The 24,202-nt window shown below is 42.7% G+C and overlaps 1 protein-coding gene across 1 annotated transcript in view; it reads right to left on the reverse strand.

Moving 5' to 3' along the window:
- DDR2 (discoidin domain receptor tyrosine kinase 2) overlaps positions 1–20,292 on the reverse strand; it is a 141,537-nt gene extending 121,245 nt beyond the window's left edge. Inside the window, exons 1-2 of the mRNA XM_069967409.1 lie at positions 20,277–20,292; positions 20,079–20,119 (exon numbers count right to left, since the gene is read on the reverse strand). The gene's annotated coding sequence lies outside the window, so the exon portion shown is untranslated. The remainder of the gene's footprint in view (positions 1–20,078; positions 20,120–20,276) is intronic.
- Between the last annotated feature and the right edge of the window lie 3,910 nt (positions 20,293–24,202).

Genomic DNA, 24,202 nt, shown 5'->3' on the forward strand with positions numbered 1-24,202 from the left:
TAATCTCCTTTCTGTGCCCAAAGATATTAACAATATCCCAACCTATGCCCCCAGGTATTTATAATCCCCGCCCTGTGCCCCCAAATATTAAAAATATCCCACACTATCACCCTTAGAGTGTTATCTATATATTGGGATCTCCATTCCAGGAATATATTATCACACCTGTGACTTTTCCTAGGTAGCCGATTAGAAGAAAGAAATTACAAAGTGACGGACATTCGGATCAGACGCAAGAAGGGAATCGCAGGAGAGGTAATTAATATTATTATTAATTACTGATAACTATTAGGCTAGGCTCTAGGTCTAGTCCTGCATAGGTGTGATGATATGTTCCTGGTCCATGGAGATTTATGGTTTGTAATGACATAGATCTTCAATGGACGTTCAATATGATAACAGTAACACTTAGGAAGAGAAACGTGGCATATCTTTGCTGCATATCTCTGACCACGTAAATATAATATTATGTATGATATCTTTGCCGCATATCTCTCATCTCATTAGTATAATATTACATATGCTGTCACATACACTAGGACTCTGTGCCCCCAAGTAGCAGTAATCCACTCTGTGACCCCAAGAAGTCATAACCCAATTTTCTGTTCATAAATATTAATATTCCACCCTAAGACCCCAAGTAGTTAATTTCCGTCCTGTGGCTACATATATTAATAGTTTCTCACCCTGTGCCCCATGTAGTTTTAATCTCCCTCCTGTGCCAAAATATATTAATATCCCCGCTGTTCCTCTACCTAGTTATAATCTCCGCCATTTCCCCCGAAATGTTAACAGTATTCCACCATGTGTCCGCAAGTAGTTATAATCCCCGCACTGTCTACAATTATTAGGAATATCCCACCGTGTGCCCCCCAGTAATTAATCTTAATTCTGTGTTCAAAAATATCATTAAAAACCCACTCCTTGACCCCAAGTAGTTATAATCTGTGCCACTTTTCCAAAAATATATATAAAAATATATATATAAAAATATCCCACCTTGTGCCCCCAAGAAGTTATAATCCTTGCTTTGTGTCCAAAAAAAGATTAATAATATGCCACCCTATGCCCCCCAAGTAGGTATAATTCCCACCCCATGCCCACAATTTTTAAAATTATGCCACCCTGTGCCCCCAAGTAGTTATCCCCATCCTGTGCCCTCAAATAATTATATCCCACCCTGTGCCCCAAGAAGTTATAATCCTCCTCCTGTTCCAAAATATATTAATAATAATCCCACCTGTGACTCTAAGTAGTTATAATCTCCGCCATTTGCCTAAAAATATTACCAATATGCCACTTTGTGCCCCTAGGTAGTTATAATCCCTGTGCTGTGTCCACAAATATTAAGAATTAACAATATGTTATCCTGTGCCCCCAAGTAGTTAATCCCTGTCCTGTGTTCAAAAATATGAATAATATCCCACCCTGTGACCCCATGTATTTATAATCCCTATCCTGTGTCCCCAACTATCAATAATATCCCACCCTGTGCCCCTAAATAGTTATGATCCCTGTCCTGTGCCCAAACATAATGATAATATCCAAAACTATGTCCCCAAATAGATATAATTCTTGTCCTGTATCCACAAATAATAATGATAATATTCCAAAATGTGGAATATTCCACCCTTTGCCTCCAAGTAGTTATAATCTCCATCCTGTGCCCACAAATATTAATTATAATCATCCCACCTAATGCCCCAAATAGTTATAATGCCCCTCCTGTGTCCCCAAGTAGGTGATTAGGATGTCTCTAATAAAATAGTCAGGGTTTCCTCACTGTATAAGCAATGACACGATAGTATATTGGCCATAGAAAGACGCCCTTAGAGTGTTATCTATATATTGGGATTTCCATTCCAGGAATATATTATCACACCTGTGACTTTTCCTAGGTAGCCGATTAGAAGAAAGAAATTGCAAAGTGACGGACATTTGGATGAGACACAAGAAGGGAATCGCAGGACAGGTAATTATTATTATTATTATTAATATTATATAATGCTCTTACATGCACTAGGACTCTGTGCCCCGAATAGGAAAAGTCCACCCTGTGTCCTAAAGTGGTAAACCCCCCTCCTATGCCCCAAAGGAGGTATAATTCTATAATTCTCCCCTCTGTCGCTCCAAGTATTGATAATCCTCCTTTATGTGTCCCCAAGCAGTAATAACACCCCATCCTGTGCCCTTATCTCCTAGATAAGTTTCCTTAACAATGTCTTCTTCTTTCTCTTAATACCCCTTTAAATCCATGTTCCTATGTTAAATAGCTTTTGTTTCTCAGAATATTTATGCCGGCCCGCCTTACGATTATGGGTCCTTACTCAGTTTCGTCTTATTTCTGATAAAGGTCTCTATTGTATATGGATATGGATATTTTATTACTACTAGGACAGGATGGAGTGGGAGTACCTGTGGGAGGTGTTAAGATGTTTTGCGGTGGGAGAGAGATTTATAGGGATGGTTCAGTTACTGTATAAAAACCCGAAGGCTGCGGTAATGACTGGGGAAACCCATTCGGAGATGTTTAGGCTCACTAGGGGAACTAGGCAGGGATGTACTCTTCGCCCTTGGAATTGAACCCCTTGCAATTATGGTTAGGTTGGATCATCAAATAGAGGGGTTTGGGGCGAGGGGTGGAGGGGACAGGATATCCCTGTATGCAGATGATCTTTTGTTTTGTTTTTTAAATCCTTTGGTAGCAGTCCCAAGAATTATAGAACTAGTGGGAGAAATGGGGACTTTTTCAGGACTATTAATAAACTGGTCCAAATCCACTTTGATGACCCTGGGTAAGAAACAGGAGGTATTTTTTCTGTCATTACCTAATTTAGAAGAGGGGACAAGTTTTAGATACTTGGGAATCCAGGTATCAAGGGATCTGGACCAGTTTAATGAGTCAAATATAGGGGCCATCATTAACACAATGGATAAAAAAGTGAGAATATGGGGAAGACTGATGATCTCCAAGGCAGACAAAATAGTACTAATTAAGACAGTCTTGCTACCTAAACTCTTGTATGTATTTAGTGCTACGCCCACACTGGTAGAGAGAAAATATTTTAAAAGAATAAAGGTGATGTTAAATGCATTAATATGGGGACGGAAGAGAGTAAGAACAAAACTGGAGAACTTGTGTATCCCAATGATTAGAGGTGGATTAGGGGTCCCAGACGTGGAAAAATACTATTATGCTTCTCAAATATATTTGTTGGCCAGATGGAAGCAGGATGGGTTTTTTTGTATTTGAGTAATAGCATTGGTAATGGAACTTGGGATATTTTTCAAATCCTGGAGACAGGAGTTCTGGGGAAGAAAGCTTGGAGTAAATTGGCAATTAGTTAGAACGTGGGAGTGGGTAAAAAAAGCTCTAAATAATCAGGGAGTATTGGAATTTGCCCCATTATGGTTAAATGATAAGTTAGGAGAAGTTAGGAAACTGGGAATAGTAAAAGTATTGGATGGGGTGGGGGTGAAAACAGTTAGAGACATAATGGACGGAAACAACATAAAGAGTTGGGACACTCTAAAAGCAGAATACAAGATAGAGGAAAGACACTGGTTCTCTTATGTTAGATGCAGAAAAGCGTTAGTTGCAAGTCAGAATAATAGTAAGTTGCAAGTATGTAGCCCCAGCCCATTAGTTGTAAAATTAAGGAGTGGATCAATTAAAAAGAAAGAGATCACAACAATATACTCGCACCTTATAATGGAACAACATATAGGGACTAAAAAGTAAGGATAAATGGGAGGGAGTAATCGGGAGGATAGATGAAGATAGGTGGGAGAAAGTGTTGAGAAGTATTAAGGAAGTGTCAAGAGTGGGTAACTATAGAATAATTCAATTCAACATAGTACATCAATCATATTACACCCCAAGGCTCCTCTTTAAAATAGGGAAGTGGAAGGATAGGAAGTGTCCGAGATGTGGCTGTGGGGAGGCGGATTGTGCTCACATGCTCTGGTCATGCAGCTCTTTACAGGAGGACTGGGGGAGAGTGCACAAAAAAATTGAGGAAAAGAGCAAGGTGAGATGTGAGCTGGACCCAGTTACTGCTTTGTTGGGAGATATTACAAATATTAAAGCAAGAAAAAGGAGTAAGAAAATGGTACAGAGAATGCTTTTTTATGCTAGACTTATTATAATTAAACAATGGATGGCTCCCTCGACACCAAGTAGTGAGAAATGGGAAAGGTGTTATGAAAAGTGTGAAGGAGAAGGGAACTAGAGGTTAGAGGCAAATTTCTGTATGGTGTTTTTTTTTTCCTGTAACACATGTTTGTATATAGCGTAGGGACCCGTGTGGACCAGAGGACCTGCGCGGTGGTACACGGGGCAATATGGCTTGATCAATTCATATACAGACACTCTGGTGTTGATTTTTAATATAGGCCTAGCGGCATTAGTATCAGCCATAAATGGGATGTGCAGCCGTTCCATTCTCTCCAGTTCGTGTTTTACAGTTCTCCCTCTCTGAACAGCTAGCACTCCTTTATAAGACCCACATGACCAAAATTAGCAGGATATGTCTGTGCTCACATGTCTGGACCCTATGTCTTCCCCATTCTGTGAGAGCAGCAATGGTAAGTGTAATACCATATCCATACTTGTGTCGTTTGGGGGCAGCCTTCCCCGCCGGTGGTGCTGGCTGGGTTTTGGTGGGGCTTTTTGGGTCTGGTCCTGTGACATTGGGGTTGCAGGGCCGTTCCATGGCCTCCCTTCCCTGCATGTGCACGCTTTGCGGGGTTGGCGGACGCTGACCGACACGGTGTGGAGTTAGCGTAGGGACCCGTGTGGACCAGAGGACCTGCGCGGTGGTACACGGAGCAATATGGCTTGATCAATTCATATACAGACACTCTGGTGTTGATTTTTAATATAGGCCTAGCGGCATTAGTATCAGCCATAGATGGGATGTGCAGCCGTTCCATTCTCTCCAGTTCGTGTTTGTATATGGAATGCTGTTATGATGCAGTAATGATGTTATTTTTATGGAAAAATTGAAAGGGGGAAAAAATATAAAAATAAAGAGATTAATATATTGGATATGGATATTTTATAAAACATATAGAGATACTCTATATCGCAAGGAAGGGAGTGGATGAAAACAATTACAAATAGTTCACAAGCGAAGATATGAGGAGGGCACTCACCGTTTTGGTTCACGTAAACTTTATTTTCTTTCCATCAGAACAGATAAAAGTCCAATATTCGTATATGGTTACATCGGACAGCTACCAACACCCTCTAGCTGACTGCTACAGCTGTTTCGTGCTTCAGGGATCCCGCCTCCTTCACTGAATGGCTGAGCAGACCTGAGACGTAGCATCTCGGACGGCATCAGACACCAGGAAGCAGCCGGGGAGCGGAGCGCCGCGATGCGGGACCCGCCGCTGGAACCGGGGAGGTGAGTGGACGTCTTTTTCCTCAGCCACCCCCTCCCCGGTCCCATCAAAAAAGTGCCCCCCCCGCCAGAGTACCCCTTTAACAATATCCAATACTGTGCTCTCAAATAGTTTTAATCTCTGTTCTGTTCCCACAAATATTAATATCATCCCACAAATAGTTATAATTCCTATTCTTTAACCACAAATAGTAATAATTCCAGTCCTGTGTCTACAAATATTAATAATATCCCACCCTGTGTCCCCAATGTAGATATAATCCCCACCTCCCGTGCTCCCAAGTAGGTGATAAATTGTCTATAATAAAATAGTCAGGGTTTCCTCACTGTATAAGTAATGACACAATAGAATATTCTGGCCATAGAAAGACGCCCTTAGAGTGTTATCTATATATTGGGATCTCCATTCTAGGAATATATTATCACACCTGTGACTTTTCCTAGGAAGCCGATTAGAAGAAAGAAAGTGACGGACATTCGGATCAGATGAAAGAAGGGAATCGCAGGACAGGTAATTAATATTATTATTAATTACTGATAACTATCAGGCTAGACTCTAGGTCTAGACCTGCATAGGTGTGATGTTATGTTCCTGGTCCATGGAGATATATGTTTTGTAATGACATATATCTTCAAAGGACGTTCAATATAATAACACTAACATTTAGAAGGAGAAGTGTGGCATATCTTTGCCACATCTCTCATCACGTTAGTATAATATTATATATGCCCTCAAATACACTAGGACACTATGCTCCCAAGTAGCAATAGTCCACCCTGTGCCCTCAAATAGTTTTACTCCCCGTCCTGTGCCCACAAATATTAATAATATGCTCCCTGTGCCTCTAGTTATAATGTCTTCCATTTGCCCAAAATATTAAGAGTATCCCACCCTCTTCCCCCAAGTAGTTATAATCCCTGTCCTGTGTCCACAAATATTAAGAATTTCCCAACCTGTGCCTCCTATTAGTTATTATCACCATCCTTTGCACAGAAATAATAATATCTCACCCTGTTTGTATGTTCTCTCCGTGTTTGCATGGGTTTTCTCCCACACCCAAAAAAAACAACAAAAAAAAAACATACAGATGGGTGAAGTGCTGCAGAATCTGTGTGCGCTATACAAATAAACAATTATTATTCATCCCCGCCCTATACCCAAAAATATTAATAATATCCAAAACTGTTCCCCAAAATTTAAAATCCCTGTGCTGTGCCCACAAACATTAATTATATCCAACCCTGTGCCCCGAAGTAGTTATAGTCCCCGTCCTGTGCCCACAAATATTATCCCACCTTGTGCCCCGAATAGTTATAAACCCCCTTCAGTGTCCCCAAATATTAACAGTAATCCACCTTGCGCCCCCACATTGTTATAATCGCAATCCTGTGTCTACATTTATTACTAATATCCCACCCTGTGCCCCCGAGTAGTTATAATCTCCCTCCTGTGCCAAAATATATTAATAATATTCCCCCTGTGCCCCCAAAGTATTTATAATCTTCATCCTGTGCCCACAAATATTAATAAAATTCCACTCTGGAACCCCACGTAGATATAATCCCCGCCCTGTGTCCACAAATATTATTAATATCCCACCCGGTACCCCCAAATAGTTAATCCCCATCCTGTGTCCAAAAATATTAATAAAGTCCTACTCCGTGACCCTAATTAGTTATAATCTCCACCATTTTCCCAAAAATATTGATAGTATTCCACCTTGTGCCCCCAAGTAGTTATTATACCTATACTGTGCCCACAAATATTAATATTGCACTCTGTGCCCCTAAATAGTTGTAATCATCGCCCTGTGCCCAAAAAGATTAATAATATCCTAAACTGTGCCCTAAAATACTTAAATTCCCTGTACTGTGCACACAAATATTAATTACATCCCACCCTGTGTCCCCAAGAAGTTATAATCTCTATCCTATGCCCACAAATATTAATATCCCACCATGTGCCCCCAAGTTATAATCCCTGCCCAGTGTCCTCAAATATTAATAATACCCCCCCCCCCCCCGCCTCCAAGTTTTTACACACCCGGTCCCATGCCCATAAATATTAATAATATCCAAATTTTGTGCCCCAAGTAGTTATAATCCCCATCCTTTGTCCACAAATATAATTAACCCCTTCAAGACAGAGCCCTTTGATGCACAAAAGTCCGGGTCAAATTAATGTAATGTTCCTCTCCGCCTTCTAAGAGCCATAGTGCTTTTATTTTTCTACCTACAGGGCTGGTCGGGGTGTCATTTTTTGCGCCATAATCTCTAGTTTTTATTAATATCATATTGGTGACACAGAAAAATTTTGATAGCTTTTTATGAATTTTTTTGTGATTTATAATTTAAAACAATCAGCAATTCCGCACGCTACGATATGTAATATGTTTATTTACATTTATATTTTTATAATGGGCAAGGGGGTCTTTTAATCTTTTATTGGGAGGGGGTTTATGAGGGGTTTATAAGGGGTGTTTTAATACTTTTTATTACACTTTTTTTCACTGTAACACTGTAAAAGATGCAATCATTAGATTGCATATACTGGTCTATGGTGTGCCACAGCATAGCACAGATCAGTGTTATCGGCGATCTATGTATAGAGCCTGCCTGAGAGCAGACTCTATACATAGATCAAAGATCCGACAGGACTGAGGTAAGGTGCTTACCCCCGCCCGTCGGCACATGCGATCGGGACCCCCGCAGCCGTGCTTGATCTGTCACTGAGTACCTTAAACCACTGAGTACCTTAAATGCCGCGATCACGGTAGATTGCGGCATTTAAGGGGTTAATGAGAGTCGGCTGCGGGATCGCAGCTGACTTTCATTACCTGCAGGCCCCCGGAAACAGATGAGAGCCCCCGGAAACCTGACAGCTGCACTTAGAGGCTTCAGACCTCACGTCCCTGGTGTCTAGTGGGACGGATCTCCCCCCCGCGATGCGATCGCGGGGGGGAGATCCGTTCTTCTGCCCGTGCCGGGCCTCAGCGTCGGAATGACGCTGATCCCGGCTCGGCAATAGATTGCTATGGCCTGCAGCAGGCCATAGTAATCTATGACCGATCTAATCGATCTTTGCTGTGTATATACACAGCATTGATCTCTATGAGAGATCAGTGCTGTCTATATACAAGTCCCCCAGGGGGACTTCTAGTTACAGTAAAAAAAAAAGTAAAAAAGTGTTTTTATTAATAAAAAATCCCCTCCCCTAATAAAAGTCCAAATCACCCCCCTTTTCCCATTTTATAAATATAAATTAATAAATAAATAAATAAATAAACATATTTAGTATTGCCGCGCGCGTAATCGCCCGAACTATTAATTAATCACATTCCTGATCTCGCACGGTAAACGGCATCAGCGCAAAAAAATTCCAAAGTGCAAAATTGCGCATTTTTGGTCGCATCAAATCCAGAAAAAATGTAATAAAAAACGATCAAAAAGTCGTATATGCGCAATCAAGGTACCGATAGAAAGAACACATCATGGCGCAAAAACTGACACCTCACACAGCCCCATAGACCAAAGGATAAAAGCGCTATAAGCCTGGGAATGGAGCGATTTTAAGGAACGTATATTTGTTAACAATGGTTTGAATTTTTTACAGGCCATCAGATACAATATAAGTTATACATGTTATATATCATAGTAATCGTAACGACTTGAGGAACATGGATAACAAGTCTGTTTTACCATAGGACGGACGGCGTAAATGCAAAACTCCCCGAAATCAAAACAAATTCGTTTTTTTTTCAATTTGACAGCGCAAATGATTTTTTTCCGGTTTCGCAGCATTTGTTATGGAAAAATAATGCCTGTCATTGCAAAGTACAATTGGTTTCGCAAAAAATAAGCGCTCATATACGTCTCTAGGTGAAAAAATGCAAGCGCTGTTGACTTTTAAACTTAAAATGGAATATAAGCAAAAGCGCAAAAACGAAAATAGGCTTTGACTTTAAGGGGTTAATATCCCATTCTGTACCCCCCTAGTATTTATAATCCCCGCCCTATGTCCACAAATATTAATAATATCTCACTTTATGCCCCAAGTATATAAAATCTCAGTCCTATGTCTTATGCTGTGCCCCCAAGTAGTTATAATCCCCCTCCTGTGCCAAAATATATTAATATTATTCCCTGTGCCTTTAAGTAGATATAGACTCTAGGTCTAGTCCTGCATAGGTGTGATGATATGTTCCTGATCCATGGAGATATATGGTTTGTAATGTCATATATCTTCAATGGACGTTTAATATGATAACACCAACATTTAGGCTACAAACCCACTTGGCGGGTCTGCAGCGAGTCCCCTTGCTGCGTATTTGCAGCGAGACTCGCTGCAGATCCCGGCCCTATACTTTTAATGGCAGACAAACACGCAGCAGGGATGTACATCCCTGCTGCGAGTTTGTCTGCAGCCCACCCCATTAACCCCGCCAGAGCTGATACTTCACCTGATCCCGGCTCCGGCGGTTCCCGATGTCTTTAGCAAGCCGGAGCGGGGACCAGGTGAAGTATATGCTCCAGCCAGCCGCCCGCAGCCCCTTTAACATCTCCCGCAGCCCAGGCTGCCCCCCCGCCCCCCCCCCCCCCGCAGCACTGATCGCACACCCTCCCCAATCGCCCCCCCGCAGCACCGCTCGCTCGCACGCCCCACCAATCGCCCCCCTGCAGCCCTGGCCGCTCGATCGCCCCCCCCGGCAGCACCGATCGCCCCCCTGCAGCCCCCATCGGGGGGGGGGGGCGATCGGGCGGCCGGGGCTGCAGGGGGGCGATTGGGGGGGGGCGTGCGAGCGATCGGTGCTGCGGGGCGGCGTGCGATCGGTGCTGCAGGGGGCGATCGGGCGGCCTGGGCTGCGGGAGGTGTTAAAGGGGCTGCGGGCGGCTGGCTGGTCCCCGCTCCGGCTTGCTGAAGACATCGGGAACCGCTGGAGCCGGGATCAGGTGAAGTATCAGCTCCGGCGGCCGGGGGGTTAATGGGGTGGGCTGCAGACAAACTCGCAGCAAGGGATGTACATCCCTGCTGCATGTTTGTCTGCCATTAAAAGTATAGGGCCAGGATCTGCAGCGAGTCTCGCTGCAAATACGCAGCGAGGGGACTCGCTGCAGACCCGCCAAGTGGGTTTGTAGCCTAAGGAAGAGTAGCATGGCATATCTTTGCCACATATCTCTGATCACATTAGTATAATATTATATATGGTCTCACATCCACTAGGACACTATGCCCCCAAGTAGCAATAGTCCACTCTGTGCCCCCAAGTAGTCATAATCCCCTCCCTGTGTCCACAAGTAAGTGAAGACGAGTTTGCTTAGTCCATTATAACCTATGGAGGGGGTGGGGTCGAGGTGGATGAGTGAGCAGGAAGAGCAGACAATTAGCCTTGCTGTTTGCAGACTGTCTGAGCACATAATACATTGGATTTGGAGGTCAAAAAGGTCATTACTTATCTGGGAGCTTGTTGACATAAGATTGGAGAATGTGTTTTGTACAGCCCTTTTTCTCTCCTCTCCGTGCTCATCCTCCCCAGCCCCTCCCCTCTCCATAAAGCATAATAGACAAAGAAATCCTGCTTCTTCTGAAGTGAGGGGGGGGGGGTAAGAAAACAGCTTTTTGTCTACAGAACGAAACTCTTTTGCTTAATAAAAAGTATTACAGAGTTACTTAAAATCGCTTGAACTATTCATACTCCCTTAAAAGTGACATTTAAATCACAGTTACACTTAGACTTTTTTTTGGAAATACTGTAGGTTCATTTAGAAAACTTGCCATTTTTTTTATACGTCTACATTATAGCTACAGTATGTGTACACCAGCCAGACCACTGGTTTTAGAGCAGAGTAGTGGTCGGTAACCTAGAGCTGTATATCAAAAGAAGGAGGCAAGATTGCTAAATTCTGCAAAAATATTAAACCTAAAGCAAATTTAGCATTTTGTTTCTGGAAAAAAATGTATACTACCCGGCACCTAGACCCTGGTAAGATCTGTCCAAAATGGAATCGCCACATGCCCATGTGCTTGAAGTCTTTAATGTCTTAAATGTTTTCTTTCATATCAGCTGGTTTCAGAAAGTTACATAGATTTGTAACTTCTATTTAAAAATCTTAAGTCTTCGAGTACTTATCAGCTGCTGTATGTCCTGCAGGAAGTGGTGTATTCTTTCCAGTCTAACACAGTGCTCTCTGCTGCCACCTCTGTCCATGTCAGTAACTGTCCAGAGCAGGAGTAAATCCCCTGCTCTGGACAGTTCCTGACATGGACAGAGGTGGCAGCAGAGAGCACTGTGTTAGACTGGAGAGAATACACCACTTCCTGCAGGACATACAGCAGCATTTTTAAACAGAAATAAATTACAAATCTATATAACACCCCCACCCTGTGTAATAGGTGCTTAAGGGTATGGTCACATTTTCATAGAAGGATCCATTGAAATAACTGGACAAAACATAACAGGTAATATTTTTTGTCTGGTTAGAATGAAACACCTGACAAACTCCATTAAAGTCATGGGGGGAGATTTATCAAACATGGTGTAAAGTGAAACTGGCTCAGTTGCCCCTAGCAACCAATCAGATCCTACCTTTCATTCCTCACAGACTCTTTGAAAAATGAAAGGTGGAATCTGATTGGTTGCTAGGGGCAACTGGGCCAGTCTCACTTTACACCATGTTTGATGAATCTCCCCCATGGTGTCTCTTGGGATCTGTTGATGTACGTTGTACATTGAACCATTCTGCTTTATTAAGGGTCCACAGAGGTTGCACAGAACGATTATCGTTTAAATTTGAACGATTATCGTGCGGAAAATCGTTATATCATTCAAATTTAAACGATAATCGCCCCGTGTAATAGGGCCCTTACTTCTCTTGAACTAAATCTGCATCAGACACTCAGTGGCCCCTCTCCAAACATAGCTTCCAGGGAATATTGCACTTCTATATTTATTTCACTAGGTGGCACCAAATGTCCAGTATGAGAGGCAGGAATTCCTGTATTGTGCATAAAATGTAGCTTTTTTTTTTTTTTTTTTATAAACGTAGAACACATACAGAATTACCAGATCAATGATTCCAAAAGTGTTTTACTTCTTCACAAATGTTACAAATGAAATAAAATAATAGAACAATAAAGTGAAACGATATGAAATCTCAATCCGAACCTGCTTCGGTTCGGGTTCGTATGAACCCGAACCCTCGGTAATGATTCCCGCTGTCTGCCCGCTCCGTGGAGGGGGCGGATACAGCGGGAGGAACGTCTGGAAAACTGGGATACAGCCTATGGCTATGGTTGTATCCCAGTTTTCCAGGCGGTCCTCCCACTGGATCCACCCGCTGCACGGAGCGGGCAGACAGCGGGAATCATTACCGAGGGTTCGGGTTCGTACGAACCCGAACCGAACTCGGTTCGGACCATCCCTATTTGCAGGTAAATACTTACACCAGGGGTAGTCAAACCATGGCCCTCCAGCTGTTGTAAAACTACAATTCCTATCATACCCGGACAGCAGAAGCCGTGTTGAAAAAATATGCCAAAAAATATTGGTTTGGGATATGCATTGATATGCAGGTATCCTTCTCATTCATAATTATAGTTTATGCAACCTACATACACTAACTACAAAGAGGAAGACACATATGGACACATGTTGACTACATGAAGATACACATACACATATTCACTAAATATTTAGTTGCACTTATACACTACATACATACAGTACATGCACACATACACAAATACACTAAATATATACACATACACATATTCACTACATATATAAATGCACATGTACACTACATATATACATGCACACATACACATATTCACTACATATATACATGCACACATACACATATTCACTACATATATACACATGCACACATACACCTATTCACTACATTTATACATGCACATATATACACTACATATATACACATATTCACTACATATACACGTACACATATACATATACTTTACATATATACACATGCACACATACACCTATTCACTACATTTATACATGCACATATATACACTACATATATACACATATTCACTACATATACACGTACACATATACATATACTTTACATATATACACATGCACACATATACATATACACTACATATATACATGTACACTTATTCACTACATATATACACTACATATATACATGCACATATAAACACTACATATATACACATATTCACTACATATACACGTACACATATACATGCACATTTATACATATACTTTACATATATACACATGCACACATACACATATTCACTACATATATACACATGCACACATACACATATTCACTACATTTATACATGCACATATATACACTACATATATACACATATTCAATACATATACACGTACACATATACACTACATATACACATGCACACACATATATATATACACTACATATATACATATACACATATACACTACATATACACATACACATGTACACCGCATATATACATGTACACAATAGGCTATATTCCCACTTTGGGAACATATCGGGAAAGGCGGCCTTCTCATAACATAGACGACCGCTAAAAACAATCATTATTAGCCACTGTCTATTAAACAAGACGGCCACCTTTATCCGATATGTTCCCGATGTGGGCACATAGCAAATCACTACACTCATGCATGCACGTATATACAGTATACACATTCAGTCTATGTACACACAAACAATTGCAGACTACATGCAGAAAAGAACATATAGGCCTATTCACTATATACAGTCATGTACACTCACTAAATACATGCACACATGACAGCAAGAAGTGAAGGGCAGATGGAGATGGGCAGAATATCAGGACTAGAAACAGTATAAAACGTTTAACTTGGCAAGAAGGGAACAAGAATCTGCAGAACAGGCGGTTAAAGTGAGTCCAAGCCTTGTAGTAGAAGAATGTGTTATATAATAAGGTCTACATACCCTCCTAGAGGCAGGGTGGAGAGATGGATGGGTGGACTCATTACATCATCTGCTTAGATCGTGGAAAATAGATATTAGATGTAATTCAGATAGAAATGTTAAGTGTAACCTGCAGCTTTCTGGTCTTTTTGTTCTCTCTGTGTATTTTAGTATATAGACATTTCCCCCATGTTTGCTGAGTGGACAGGCTCCTGTTGTATTGTTAGAGCTGATGAGATGTCTCTATTATGTTTCTCCCATTCCCACCACTCCTTTATGTTCTTTTACTCAGACTGCAGCTACATCCCCTGTTTAATGCTAGACAGGGAGCACATCCTGCTCACTTTGTGCCCCCATATAGCAGTTAGCCCCCTTTGTGCTCCTAATGTTAGGCCTCCTCTGTGCCCCTATATAGTGTTAGGCCTCCTCTGTGCCCCTTTATAATGTTAGGCCTCCTCTGTGCCCCTATATAGTTTTAGGCCTCCTCTGTGCCCCTTTATAATGTTAGGCCTCCTCTGTGCCCCAATATAGTGTTAGGCCTCCTCTGTGCCCCTATATAGTGTTAGGCCTCCTGTGTGCCCCTATATAGTGTTAGGCCTCCTGTGTGCCCCTATATAGTGTTAGGCCTCCTCTGTGCCCCTATATACTGTTAGGCCTCCTGTGTGCCCCTATATAGTGTTAGTCCTCCTCTGTGCCCCTATATAGTGTTAGGCCCCCTCTGTGCCCCTTTATAATGTTAGGCCTCCTCTGTGCCCCTATATAGTGTTAGGCCTCCTGTGTGCCCCTATATAGTGTTAGGCCTCCTTTGTGTCCGACTGTGCTCATGTTCTGTGCTGGGATGTATAGTACACATCGTTACTATTTTGGTTTAGATTGTTTTTTTTTTATCACATTTCATTCATCTTTTTTTTTCTAATAAACAATATGACCACAATTTTCCAAAGTGAAGAGTTTGTCTCTACCACACACAGTGTAACCAAGATTATCACATCCCACCCATGAAAAAGTCGCCCATTACCTCCACATCTACCCAATAATGCATTTCTGTGGTAAGCGTTCAGCTTCTAGCTACTTGAAACCATCTCTGGGACTTTACCACCATATGATGTCATTCTGCAAATTTCTATATGGCGCCTAATGGGTTTGGGGGGGGGGGGGGGCTGGGGTTTGGTCCTGTGAAATTGGGGTTGCAGGGCCATTCCGTGCCCTCCCTTCCCTGCTTGCGCTCGCTTTGTGGGGTTAGCAGTCGCTGACCAACACAGTGTTGATTTAGTGTAGGGACTCATGTGGGCCAGGGGACCTGCACGTGGTACATGAGGCAATATGGTTTGATCAAATTATATACCAACATCCTGGTGTTGGTTTTTAAATGTAGCCTAGAGGCATTAGTGTTAGCCATACTGTAGGTGTGAGGTGCAGCAGTTCCTTTCTCTCTTCATGTTCGCATTTTACTTTTCTCCCCTTTCCTGAGTGGCTAGAACTCCTCCTTGTAAGACCCATGTGACTCCAATTAGCAGGAAGCACCTGTGCACACATGGTAAGTATCTCCTATTTCTCCCATTCTACCTCCGGTGCAGTGGTGAGTAGTAAGACCTTGTTCACACCTGTGTTGCTTGGTCCTTGGGCCCTTGGGGTTTGGTCCTGTGACAGTGGGGTTGCAGGGCCATTCCGTGGCCTCCCTTTCCTGTTTGTGCTCGCTTTGCGGGGTTAGGGGTTGCTGACCCACACAATGTGAAGTTAGTGTAGGGACTCATGTGAACCAGGGGACCTGCACGTAGTACATGGGGCAATATGGTTTGATCAAATTATATACCAACATCCTGGCGTTGGTTTTTAAAGAGTCACTGTCTTATTTTTATTTTTTATTTTTTTGCAGAAATCAATAGTCCAGGCGATTTTAAAAAACTTTGTAATTGGGTTTTAGTAGCCAAATATGCCATTATCTGCATTTAAAAAGCCTTTTCCCAGGTCCCTCCCCCCTCCTTCCTCTTTTCCAATCACTGCAAAAAATCAGGATATTGTGACTTGTTGCATCAGACATACTCCGTCTGTTCTAGGGAGAGGGGAGGGGGAAGGAGGAAGGAGGGAGTTAGCCAACAGCAGAAAGCAGATAACAGAGGATTACAGGCACGGAGCTGGGTGAACTCTGTAATCAGAGGTCAGAGAGGTCAGTGCTGACTGTCAGAGGAGATAAAGGGCCATGGATTGTAAATTAACTCTTTGTTGTCCTGTTTTGGTCTTTTATTTAGCTCTCTCCATAGGAGAACAATGAAGACGGGGGGAGAGCTTCAAACTGCTTTTTCATGATAAAAATGCATTTTTTGGCTAATAAACCTAATTACAAAGTTTCTTAAAATAGCCTGGACTATTGATTTCTAAAAAAAACAATTTCACGACATTGACACTTTAAATGTAGCCGACAGGCATTAGTGTCAGCCATAGGTGTGAGGTGCAGCAGCTGCTTTCTCTCTCCATGTCCGCCTCTAAAAACATTTGTGCTAACTTTTACCTATAGTTTTCCTATAGGTTACACCAAGGGCACAAGAAAGTAAGGGTTGATCTCAAAATATGTAAGTGTTACTTTACTGTCAAAGCTGTAAGATTACAAAACATGCTCCCACGGAGCCCGGTCATGACAGAAACTGCGGATTGACTTAAAGGGGTACTCCAGAAAAAAAATCTCTCAGATCAACTGGTGCCAGAAAGTACCATAGATTTGTAATTTATGTCTACTAAAAAAAATCTTTAAGTCTTCCAGTACTTATCAGCTGCTATATGTCCCGCATGAATTAGTGTATTCTTTCCAGGCTAATACAGTGCTCTCTGATGCCACCTCTGTCCATGTCAGGAACTGTCCAGAGCAGGTGAGGTTTGCTAGGGGGATTTGCTCCTGCTCTGGACAATTTCTGACATGGACAGAGGTGGCAGCAGAGAGCACTGTGTCAGACTGGAGACAATACACCACTTCCTGCAGAACACACAGCAGCTGATAAGTACTTGAAAACTTGAGTTTTTTTTTATAGAAATAAATTACCAATCTTTGCCACTTTCTGACATCAGTTGACCATTGTTTTGCTGGAGTACCCCTTTAAGAAAGGGTTAAACACTCTCTGTGAGAAATATAATAGACGGGGCTACTGGTATTGACATTGTAGAATGTTGATCTCTGACCCTACTGATGTCAATGAGACCCAATAAAACTCAGAACAAAGAGTCACCTGGAAGCAGGTAGCTCTGTGCATAGTATCAGCAGCCCCAGCTGTGTTGGAGCAGGACAGGTAAGTACACGGCACTGTTATGTCCCCCGCAGCCTCGGAAGAATAGTATATTCTCAGTTTATGCTGGACAACCCCTTCAATGTAATATCTTATAGATAGGCCATCAATCACGAAAGTCACAGGAAACCTCTTTAAAGGAGAAGTCCTGCAAAACTGATTGTTACACAGCTGGGGGGGGGGGGGGGGAGTGGGTGGAACCTAATAAAGAACACATACTTACTGGTCCCCATGCCCTCGCAGTGTTGCATCACCAGGTTCCTGGACCCGCAGGATATCTTCTTCTTTCCATTTCTGTCACGACCAGGCAGGAAAGGGTGGGAGATAACCTGCTCAGCCAGTCAGTGACTGCTGTGGTGTCCCACTGGCATCCATCAGCCGGGTTATGATGTAGAAGGAGGGAAACATGGAGAATCCCAGCGGGGGGTCAAGGAGCAGGATGCGGCACTGCGAAGGCACCAGGACAGGTAAGTATAGGTTCTTTATGATCTAGAAGGAGGAAAATATGGAGAATCCCAGCGGGGGTCAAGGAGCAGGATGCAGCACTGCGAGGGCACCAGGACAGGTAAGTATAGGTTCTTTATGATCTAGAAGGAGGGAAATATGGAGAATCCCAGTGGGGATCAAGGAGCAGGCATTTTATATTTTTGTGCAGCCTATCACACAAAATCTTATTTGCTTTTGCAGCTGCTGCTTGACACCGATGTTTTTGTAATTAGGAAAGCCAAGCCTTGGTTTCTCCTGTTATTTCTACTCTCTCCCATGTAATGTGCGTACAGTAATATTATTGTGACCTTGGTCCTTTAACTTAGCTGACAGTTTATCCCGGCCTTTAATACCTTACAGTCAAAATGAGTTTTGAGTCTCCTATTTGAAGTGTTCACTATCAGTGAAAATGTGCATTTTACTTCTAATGGTTAAAAATAAAAAAAATTGACTTTCACCTATTACGTGTTTGTACCATTTAGACCTGCCCATTGTTTTCTGCCCCTTGATTTACTTTAAAAAAAAAAAAAATCTTCTCCATGTAACTGTACAATTATCATGGAAATAATATTTATTATATATTTTATATTTTTGAATGTCCATCAAGTTTAACTTTTTATATGCACAAATCCCAGCTGGTCCAGAGGAAGGAAGGAACCGCCCTTTGGTGGATTTCACACACATTTTTGTGTTGTTTTAACAGCATGTTTGAAGCTGTTTTTTTGTGTTTATATTGAGGCTTTTTCTGGTTTAAATATAAAAATGATAAAATAATAAAAATATAGGATGAGTCCAGTGAGTTCTGTAGCTCAGTATTTTTTAACCAAAGTGGAATGAAAACTCAGAAAGACAATGTTCACACACTGTTGAAATTTAGCGGATGGCCGTCATTATAAACGATTAACGGCCATTAATTAAGGCTGTTATATGCCATTAAATGACGACCATCCACTGAATTTCAACAGTGTGTGAACATAGCCTTTCTGTGTTTTCAATCCACTCCTGGTTTTGGTTGAAAATATTGACCCAAAATACTGAGCAAAAATACTTTGTGGGAACATAGCCTTAAAGGGGTTATCCAGCGCTACAAAAATATGGTCACTTTCCTTCCAGAGACAGCATGAATCTTGTCTCCATTTCAGATGTGGTTTGCAATTAAGCTCCATTCACTTCAATGAAAATGAGTTGCAAAACCTGCACCCACACTGGAGACAAGAGAAGGGCTGTCTCTGGAAGAAAGTGGCCATTTTTTGTATAGTGCTGGATAACCTCTTTAAAGGGGTTATCCAGCGGTACAAAAACATGGCCACTTTCCCCCTACTGTTGTCTCCAGTTTGGGTGGGGTTTTGAAACTCAGTTCCACTGAAGTAAATGAAGCTTAATTGCAAACTGCACCTGAACTGGAGACAACAGTAGGGGGAAAAGTGGCCATGTTTTTGTAGCACTGGATAACCCCTTTAAGGCCCTATTGTATGAAATGATTATCCGCCATTACGGCTGATAATTGTCTTGTGTAATAAAAGGCAACCTGATCGCTGTTGCCACGTGCAATATCGGCGGCAGCGAGCTGGGAACGAGGAGCAAACGAGCACTGACATCGCTCGTTTGCTCCTCTCAGTCGCCCCGTGTAATAGGGGCTTCAGGTTGCTCCCTCACATAACCGTTTTATAAACCACCACTGCAGTTTTTGAACCAAAACTTTAGATTGATTCAAAAGGAAAGGGCACTATAAAGGAAGGACATTTACTTCTGCTCCTTGCTACATCCACTCCTGGCTTTGGCATGAGACAGAGAGCAGATGCTCGTAAGCCTATTTAAAAGGGTAGTGCCGCGCTAAACATTTATTCACAAAATAACACACATTACAAAGTTATACAACTTTGTAATGTGTGTTATGTAAGTGAATGGCCCCCTACCCCATGTTCCCCCCCACCCCGGAAGTGTGGTGCATTATACTCACCGCATTACTGCCGACCCCCCGCCGCACTACCGCTTTAGGCACTGAATTAAAAATAGATTCACATTAGAGACTATAATGCACAGTGCTGCATAATAGTCATTTCTGGAAAAACCACTGGCGATACACTTTAAATTGCCCTAAACTTGAGATTAACATTTTGTATTATAGAGGCACTCCCCCTTTTTATTGCTTACTAACCTGGAGTGATCCTGGCATACTGTCATTAGCCAGTTTAGAAGTCAATCTGGTCTCATTGAGCGATCACGTGACTAGGGGTCCATTTACACAGAAAGATTATCTGATGCCAGATCCAAGCCAAAGCCAGGAACAGACTATAAACAGAGATCAGGTCATAAAGGAAAGCCTGAGATTTCTCCTCTTTTCAAATCCATTCCTGGCTTTGGTTTCAAATCTTTGGCAGATAATCTGTCATATAATCTTTCTGTGTAAATAGAGCCTAATAGGGGGAGATTAATTAAACATGGTGTAAAGTGAAACAGGCCCCGTTACCCCTAGCAACCAATCAGATTCCACCTCTCATTCCTCTCAGACTCTTTGGAAAATGAAAGGTGGAATCTGATTGGTTGCTAGGGGCAACTGAGCCAGTTTCACTTTACACCATGTTTGATATATCTTATCATCAAAACAGATGCACACAAATCAATCATTTTTTTCATCCATTTTTTGCATAAAACTGATAAAAAAAAAAATCGGACTTCAGTGTGAATCCAGCCTAAGTGCCACCTTATCCTAATCAGGCAATAAAGAAAAGGGTGAGAGCTTCTCTAATACCAGTAACCCAGTATACTGAGTTTCACAAGATATCCAACCCCTTTCTTAAAGAGGACCTGTCACCCCCGTGCCGGGGTGACAGGCTCCCGACCCCGTTAGATCCCCCTATACTTACGTGATCCCGCTGTGTCCCGCTTCCTGAGCTGGCCGGGTCCCGGAGATATCAGCTCCCAAAGCCCGGCGTGCACGCTGAGAGATGAGTCCGATGCCCATAGAGAATGACGGAGCATCGGACTCCCCATTCATTCTCTATGGGCGTCTGACTCTGCTGTCAGCGCGCCGGGCTTCGGGAGCTGATATCTCCGGGACCCGGCCGGCTCAGGAAGCGGGACCCAGCGGGATCACGTAAGTATAGGGGGGTCTAACAGGGGGTCGGGAGCCTGTCACCCCGGCACGGGGGGTGACAGGTGTCCTTTAAATCTATACATGTATTAAAGGGATACTGTAGCGAAAATCTTTTTCTTTCAAATCAACTGGTTTAAGAAAGTTATATAGATTTGTAATTTACTTCTATTTAAAAATTTCCCATACTTATCAGCTGCTGTATGTCCTGCAGGAAGTGGTGCATTCTTTCTAGTCTGACACAGTGCTCTCTGCTGCCACCTCTGTCCATGTCAGGAACTGTCCAGAGCAGGAGAGGTTTTCTATGGGGATTTGCTACGGCTCTGGACAGTTCCTGTCTCATACAGAGATGTCAGTAGAGAACACTATGTCAGACTGAAAAGAATACACCACCTCCTGCAGGACATACAGCAGCTGATAAGTATGGGAAGACTTGAGATTTTTAAATAGAAGTAAATTACAAATCTATATAACTTTCTGAAACCAGTTGATTTGAAAGAAAAAGATTTTTGCTGGAGTACCCCATTAAGCCTTTACCTAGTCCTGGGGGAGCGTGTTTCATCATATTTGGACAGGATTTTAATGCTTTAGACATTTCTGATGTAAATAATCTGTTGTCTGTAAGCAGAGACCTCATTATGTACATGGTCTGCAAAAAGAATAACTTATCACATTGTTTTCTATAGGGAACATTCACTTATTTATAGAAGTATATAACATCCCGCTCAGCCTTCTCTAGGGTAAATACATTTGACAACCTATCTGGCCAACTGAGATCTTCCATACCTTGTCTTCATTTGGTTTCCCTTTTTTCTTTAATTTATTTAAAGGGGTAGTGCGGCGGTAAAGAATTATTCACAGAATAACACACATTACAAAGTTATACAACTTTGTAATGTATGTTATGTCTATGAATGGCCGCCTTCCCCGTGTCCCACCACCCCCACCCGTGTACCCGGAAGTGTGGTGCGCTATACATACCTGTCACGTGCCGACACTCGTCTCCGATCTTCAGTCAGTGATGTCATCTTCGGACGGCCGGGCCGAATCCCTCCGACCGCCCTGAGTGCCGGCCACCCTTTGTCGCGTCATCGGCTGCTCAGCCGCGATTGGCTGAGCATAACTGTGCTCAGCCAATCGCGGCTGAGCATCTGATGACGCTGAAGAGGGCGGCCGGCACTCGGGACAGTAGGAGATGTTCGGCCGGCTGCCCGAAGATGACGTCGTGGCACAAGATGGCGGACGGGCGCGACACGGATTAGGTATGTATAGCGCACCACACTTCCGTGTTCACGGGTGGGGGTGGTGGGACACGGGGAAGGCGGCCATTCACAGACATAACATACATTACAAAGTTGTATAACTTTGTAATGTGTGTTATTCTGTGAATAATTCTTTACCGCCGCACTACCCCTTTAATGATTTTATTGGCTGCACAGAAGATACAAGAAGATACAACAAATGAGTGTTTTCTTGTTTATCGGATTCCTGCTGGCCTTTTCACGTGGGCCGATTTTCGGGAACAAGCGTTCCTACAAACAATTATTTACCTAATACTCAGGTCATGTAAAAGGGCCTGAAAGGGGTTATCCAAGAGTAAAAAAAACATGGCCACTTTCATCTAGGAACAGCACCTCTCTTGTGCTCAGTTTGGGTGTAAGTTTTGTAGATCAGTTCTATTGAAGTGGATGGAGCAGAATTGTGATACCGCACACAACCTGGGGACAGGGATGGCGCTGTTTTTGCAAGCAAGTAGCCGTGCTTTTCTAATTCTGGTTAAGAAGGTGTATTAATTTTACATATATGCCCTTACCCCAAAAAGCCACAACAATTTTTGGTAGCCTTATTGTAGCAGTCTGGAGTGAGGGGAACTCAGGAAGAATGGAGGTTATGATGAATAAATGAAGATATATCCTGTCACAGGCCGAGTGGTAACAACTCTCTCCCTCTTTCTGAGGTAAATACTGTCACAGAGGTTATAGATTGGACTGCACCTAGGTGTTTGGTGATGATGGTACTTGTAGTTCCCCCTGGGGCTTCTCTATTACTGCTGCCTGATGTGTTGGTGGAGAAGCCCATGGTGGTGATGAGGATAATTCAGACAACAGGGAGTCGAGGCAGTGAGGTACAAAAAGTGACTTTGACTTGCGTAAGTTGAAGCATAAGACGTATATAACTTGAACAGTTTCGTTGTGCTTAATATCTCTTTGAAATGGCCGACTGACAGAGATGGGTCACTGATGGTAAAGGGGTTATCCAGCACTACAAAAACATGGCCACTTTTCCCCCTCTCTTGTCTCCAGATTGGGTGAGGTTTCAAACTCAGTTCCATTGAAGTAGATGGAGCTTAATTGCAAACCACACCTGAACTGGAGACGAGCGGGGGTGGGGGGCATGTTTTTGTAGCGCCCGCCCTCTTTCTGGACCTTTCTCCTAGCTAGTATAGTACACTATGGAGGCAGTTGGTGTTGCTATGGTAACTCCCTGTTGTGGTGTGTGTGAATAGCAATGATGACCCATTTCCAGCATAAGGCCCCGTTCCCACTGAGCAAAACTATCGGAATTCCGTGGCGGAATTGTCCGCCGCGGAATGCCGTTAGCCTCCCTCTCATAATGGGAGTCTATGGGAGGCGCGCGCTCCTGCTCTGTCCGCGCAGAAGAATGAACATGTTCCGCTAGTTTTGCTCAGTGGGAACGGGGCCTAAGGGTAGTTTCACACGTACCGTATCGCTGCGTTTTTATCGCTGCGTTTTTGGTGCGATTTTTACATGCGAGTTTTGATTTTCACATGAAAATCATGTAAAAATCAAAACGCGCATGTAAAAAACGCAGCGTTAAAAACGCAGCGATATGGTACGTGTGAAGGCACCCTCATAATGCAATAAAGAATAACCAATACACTAACAAATCTTTACCAATACAATACAGAGTCCATTCTCAGCCCAACCCTAGGGAATTAAAGGTAGCTTCACACACACCGCATCACAGCG

This window comes from Dendropsophus ebraccatus, chromosome 4 (genome assembly GCF_027789765.1).
Source record: "Dendropsophus ebraccatus isolate aDenEbr1 chromosome 4, aDenEbr1.pat, whole genome shotgun sequence".
In the NCBI taxonomy this organism is placed as follows: Eukaryota; Metazoa; Chordata; class Amphibia; order Anura; family Hylidae; genus Dendropsophus; species Dendropsophus ebraccatus.